Raw genomic sequence first — 6,882 nt, forward strand, 5'->3', positions numbered from 1 at the left:
AGGGGAGATGGTTACAGGGACAAGAAAATATAGTTCGGTCAACACACAAGTGGAGAAGTTAAGGCAGTTAGAATACCCACTGAGATCATCAATATGGAATTTAGCAAAGGAACATAAGTCCCTTATCTATGAGCACACGTCGTGGTAAATTAGAGATGGGACAACAACTAAATTTTGGGAGGAATCCTAGAAACAATTACCATGGTTAGAAAGCAGGAAAGAGCTAAGGGCTCTCAAAGAATACACCATGGGGACAAGAGCGATAATAGTCGTTGATTTCTAGAAATATACAACCGATCAAAGATTAGTGATGAGAGTGGAAGATACAAGAGCACTGAGATGAGGGGCGATTTCCTCAGAATTGGCAAATTTTAGATACTCAACTAAGGGAATGGAAAATTCAGGTAGGAAGAGGGGAGATAAGTTGAGATGGGGTCATCAATCCAAATGTATGTTCACTATCAAGGAAGCTTATAACATTATGGCGAATCATACAAAACTTCCAAGAAAAAACTTTGGCTGAAGGTGGCAAGTTTCTTATGGTTAATTGGAATGAGGCAAGTACTCACATGGGACCTATTGCGGAAAAAAAGTTTTGTTGGCCCGTCTTGGTGCCCCATTTGTTAGCAACAGGAGGAAAGTTGTGACCATCTTGTGAACACTTTTATGAATATTTAAAACCTTTGGACCTAAACCCATAGTATTTTTGGTCACTTGGACCGATGTTTTGAAACCAGCTCAAGAAAAGATAGAAAAGATAGATCAACGCCTTAGAATTTAGCCTCTTCGAGGGGGCAACCTCCTTTACATTACATAAATGAACAATTCTTGGATGATTCAAATGACAAAACCTCTTTTCTATATATAGGAGTCTAAGGAGTCACAATATAACCCAGCCGACCTAACAATAATAATATAAAGCCACAAAAATAACAATAGAGGGATTCTATGGGGCACAGTAATAACAATATGGGGATAATAGGAGCACAACAATATTAATAAGGGATGCAACTATAATAGTAATGGGGTAATTACTAGTATTATGGGGACCCAACATGCCCCTCTCCTTCAAAAAAGTGTTGTCCTCAACACTTGAGTAGTTCTGGATGCTTTTGTATAAAATTCTCATCCTCCCATGTGGAATCTTCAACGCATAAGTTCTTCCACTTGATAAGATACTCTGAAATTGATCGATTTTGTAGCTGTCAAGTTCTTGTTTCTGTGACTGCTTCTAGTTCCAATATAATTTTTCCTTCCTCGTCAAGTTCTGGCAATATTGTTTGAACTGGGAGCTTGTCGCCTATAACCTTCTTTAAACATGAAACATGGAAAACTGGGTGCAATCGAGAAGCTGCAGGAAGCTCCAATTTGTATGCCATAGTACCAATCTTTTGCAACACCTTGTACGGACCATAATACTTTGGTGATAATTTATTATCCTTCTTAGCTTGCTTGAGGGACATTTTCTTATATGGTTGTAGCCATAGGAATACCCAATCACCTACATCAAAACTTCTTTCGCTGCGATGTTGATCTGCCTGTTGTTTCATTCTATTATGTGCCAACACGAGGTTATCCTTTAAGAGTTGGAGGACTTGTTGTTGATGTTCGATGTGATGTTCCACTGCTTGAACCTTAGAATTTTCTCTTAAATATGATGTGATGGATGGTGGCTGATATCCATAAAGTGCCATAAATGGGGTCATTTTTGTTGCTGTATGGAAGGAAGTGTTATACCACCATTCAGCCAGAGGCAACCATTTGACCCATTGTGTCTGTTTATCAGATACAAAACAACAAAGATATCCTTCCAAACATTTGTTTACTATCTCAGTTTGCCCATCAGATTGAGGATGATAAGATGAGCTATGAGCTAACTGAGTACCAAGACAAGAAAATAATTCTGTCCAAAAATTTCCAGTGAAAATGGGATCTCTGTCACTTACAATAATCTTTGGGTTTCCATGTAGCTTTTGAATTGTTTCCATAAATGCAGTAGAAACCGTATTAGCTTTAAATGGATGTGATAATGCACAAAAGTGTGCATACTTGGTAAGTCTGTCAACTACCACCATGATGACACTCTTTCCCTCAGACTTGGGTAAACCTGTGATAAAATCCATTGAAACCTCCTCCCAACGTTGGCTTGGAATGGATAAAGGTTGTAATAGACCCGGTGTCTTAATTGTTTCAACTTTATTTTGTTGGCAAACCAAACATTCCGCCACAAACTTTTGAATATCCAATTTAAGGCCATCCCAAAAAAATTCCTTCTTAACCCTGTGGTAAGTTTTTAAAAATCCTGAGTGCCCTCCTAAGGGAGAAGTGTGCAATTCCATAAGAATCTTTTGTTTTAGTTGGGAATTCTTACAGAGGTATAAGCGATCTTTGTACCATAAAGAATCATTTTTCCAGCTAAATGTATCAGACGTACTGGAATCTTGTTGTAACTTTCGAATAAGTGCCCACACTTCTTCGTCATTCTTCCATTCCTCCCTTGCTTCGTTTATCCAATCTGGTTGGATAATAGAAATGGCGCACAACAATGCTTCCACATCCTCATCCTTTCTTGAGAGTGCATCTGCCACCACATTTTGCTTCCCTTTTTTGTAGATGATTTCAAAGTCATAACCCAACATCTTTGTGACCCACTTTTGTTGCTCTTCAGAGGATAATCTTTGTTCTAAAAAGTATTTAAGGCTATCATGATCCGTTTTTACCTTGAATTGTCTTCCCATTAGGTAGGGTCGCCATTTCTTAAGTGCATGGAGTATTGCCAACATTTCCTTCTCATAAATAGCTTTGTGTAAAAACTTTCCCTTGATTGGACGACTTTCAAAAGCAATGGGTCTTTCATCTTGCATTAAAACAACACCAATTCCATTTCCTGAAGCATCACATTCCACAATAAAGGTTTTTGTGAAGTCCGGTGTAGCTAAGACCGGTGCTTGGCACATTGCCTCTTTAAGATGTTCGAAGGCCTTTGTTGCTTCTGGAGTCCATGAAAATGCATCTTTCTTCAATAATGTTGTTAGAGGTGCTGCTATTTTCCCATAATTCTTAACAAACTTGCGATAATACCCTGTCAACCCGAGAAATCCTCGCAGATGCTTTATGGATGTGGGGATTTTCCATTCCTTAATGGCTTTAATTTTGCTAGGGTCTACCTTAACTCCTTCATGAGATACAATATGACCCAGATATTCCACCTCTTGTACTCCAAAGAAACATTTGGATCTTTTTGCATATAATTGTTTCTCCTCCAATAGTTGTAGCACCCTGTCAACATGTTCAACATGATCCTTCCAAGACTTGCTGTAGATTAGTATATCATCAAAAAATACTAACACAAATTTTCTAAGGAATGGTTTGAAAATGGAATTCATCAAACCTTGAAATGTTGAAGGTGCATTGGTAAGGCCAAAAGGCATGACCAAAAATTCATAATGACCCTCATGAGTTCTAAATGTTGTTTTTGGAATGTCTTCAGTCTTCATTCTGATTTGATGATATCCTGAACGAAGATCCAACTTGGTGAAGTAAATTGATCCATGCAATTCATCCAGTAATTCATCAATGACAGGAATGGGAAACTTATCTTTAATAGTGAGCTTGTTGAGCTCCCTATAATCTGGACACATGCGCCATGATCCATCCTTCTTGTGCACCAATACTACTGGAGCAGAGAAAGAACTTTGACTCGGTTGAATTATACCAGCCTCTAGCATTTCTGCAACCATACGTTCAATTTCACTCTTTTGGGCATAGGGATATCTGTACGGCCTGATGTTTGGAGGAACACTTCCTGGAATCAGATGAATAGCATGATCATGATCACGAATAGGTGGGAGACCTTTGGGAGTCTCAAATACCTTGGAATGATTGTCCAAGACTTTTTGGAGATCTGGAGAAATAGATGATTCCAATGTGGAAACATCTAGCGAACATAATTGTGCAATTACACCCCTTTGTTCCTTTTTTAGAAGCTTTGTCATACCATTAGAGCTGATTATCTTTCCTGGTTTCCCTGCAATACCCCTTAATTCAACTTCCTTTCCTTCCACAGAAAATTTCATGAAAAGTTCTTGAAAATTAAAAGCTATTGTACCCAAGGATTGTAGCCATTGGACTCCTAGTACAACATCAACACCTCCCATTGGAATGGAAAGCATTGGGCTAGTCAATACATATTCTCCCATGGATAGCTTGATATTATGGCACTTTCCAGAGCAATTTATTGTTCCTCCATTTGCAACCATCACTTGACACTCTGGTGCTGGATATAAGAAGCAATTCAATTCTTTTGCTACCTTACAATGAATAAAATTGTGGGTACTTCCTGAATCAATCAACACTATTACCTTTTTCTTCTTGATTTGTCCTTCTATCTTGATGGTTTGAGGAGTGGTAATTCCCACCAATGCATTACAAGATATGGTCGGATTCATTTTTTCTTTATCTAGGCTTTGTTCCTGGAGTATATCCTCTTCTTTTGACCTTTCTTGCTCCTTTTCTTCTTCCTCTTCACAATCTATGTAGAATAATTTCTTCTCAGCACACTTATGACCTTTAGTGTATTTGCTATCACACTGTAACAAAGCCCTTTTGCTCTTTTTTCTTCCAATTGTTGTGGTGTCAACCTTATAGGTTGTGGAAGACTAGGAGCAACAACACTTCCATCTTTATAGTTGTGAGTGGTATGCTTCCTGGTTGCCATAATTTTGCTTTCCATTTTTCTTGCTAACCTGAATGCCTTCTCTAATGAATCAGGTTCCCAAAGGTGAACATCATGTTGGATATTATCCTTTAAAGTCCCTATGAACACATCAATCCTATGCTCCTCTGGAATATCTTTTACCCTTATGTTCAATTTTTGGAACTCCTCAATGTGCTCCATTATTGAACCCTTTTGTTTGAGACTTATCAATTGGCTAAAAAAAGTGTTGCTTTTTGTATCCTCATAATGTGCTATCAATTCTTCCGTAAAAATTTCCCAAGTGATAATTTGTTTACGAGAGAAAAGCCATTGATACCATACAAACTGATTTGGTTCCAAATATAAAGTTGCAATACGTACCTTTTGTGTGTTTTGCACATTATTGAGATCGAAAAATTGCTCCATCTGTAATATCCATGTTGCGGGATCCTTGCCATCAAACTTCCTCATATCAATTTTTGGAATATGGTGGGTTTTCGATCCCACATTAGAGTCTATAAATCATGATTAACATTTCTTTTGTTCGCATCATGAGTTTCCTTTACTACCTTTTCACCATTAGTAAGTATTTCTTGTAGAAAATTTGTCAAATCTGTCTTCAAATCTGCCATGCCTGTCTTCAAATTTGTGTTCAAATCTATCTTCAAGTCGTCCATCTTAGCTTCCATGCCATTCATCTTAGCTTCCACGCCATTTATCTTAGCTTCTATTAGCTTTTGTGACAATGACATTTGTTGCACTTGTTCCTGTAATTTTGATATATCATGTAGCATTTCTTCCTCTTCTTCATGAGTCATGCTAGAGCTTTCAGGTTCCTTACTAGTTGTTTGCATTTTCTTTCCTCGGGGCATCAGTTACTGATAATAATGCTCTACTATGCCCTTTTAATTCCTTCAAAATAAATTTTCAAACCAAGCTTAAGCAAAAATTTAAGAAAATCTACACACCTTTTTTCACTTTGTAGGAGCTCGATATTGCCTCTGATGTATCTCTGTACTTTCCAATCATATAGTTCTAAATTTGTGACCTGCAGTAGCCCTCTGTGTCCTCTTTACAATGCCACAAGTCTAACCCAAATTGGATTTTCCAAGGAAGAGTTATGCAAAATCTCCTACAGTGACTTGATTATAGACTAGTTCAGCAGAGAGAACTTGTATGATGTACCACGAGTCACTGTTTCGACCTTTGGATCTAAAAAATGCATACAAGAAGCTACAGTCTGTCCTCTTTCTGTACTTTCTTACGAAATTTCAATCCGATCCCCAGAGAGAAAGTTATGACGATTTTCCCCAGGTCACCTGTTTGGAATGTAATTCAGGAGTCTGCAAAAAGACCCACTTCCTCAAATCATATCTCCGCAAATGTAGTGCGAAAAGCTCTGAAATTCGGACCCGATGTTCAACGCGATTTCTTCTCAAATGAGTTTTTTTTTCAACTTCTAAAACATTGCAGAAAAGAAGTCATGATAGTTGGTTTGATGTCCTTAGTTTTGTTAGAAGTGGGCAGCCCCTGATATTATTATTTCTCTGAAAACTGCATTGCGTAAAACCCAGACCGGTCATAGATGCGCAGAGGCGACAAAGACGAATACATCAAGGAAACAAGGGAAAATCAGATGCCATGCCAGTGTCATGACTCCACCATGATATTTGATATATTTGATAGCGGAGCCACATTCCAATTGTGGACTGGTTGTCACCTTATTTCCAACATCATACTGCGCTGACAAATTGAAGCATTCTGCAGTTCAATATATATATATATATATATAACACGTCGGGCAATTCGCAAATTGATTTCAAATACCAAAATCATATAGATATTTGGTGTGATGTTTGGTACCAGTGATCTTTGGAAATAATAATGAAGTTATAATAAATTTTATTATTTATTTTTGTTTGTTAGGTTTAGTTTAGATAGTTAGCTTTTTGTTTGTTGAATTTTTTTTTTTTAATAATATCTTAATTTTATATTGATTATTGAAAAAATGTTAAATTTATATTGAGTATATTTTTATTAATGGTTTTGAGTTTTGAATTATATATGACCTTGAACCCGTCTCTAATTTTTATGGGTAGAGTATTTGAAGATTAAAAAAAGGAAGGTTTTTATGTTTTTAGTAAATTTTTTTTTTTTTTAATGGTTATATATAAATAAATATAAAC

Source organism: Pinus tabuliformis, chromosome 8 (genome assembly GCF_031772625.1).
Source record: "Pinus tabuliformis cultivar Carrire ecotype Pingquan chromosome 8, CPIR1, whole genome shotgun sequence".
Lineage (NCBI taxonomy): Eukaryota > Viridiplantae > Streptophyta > Pinopsida > Pinales > Pinaceae > Pinus > Pinus tabuliformis.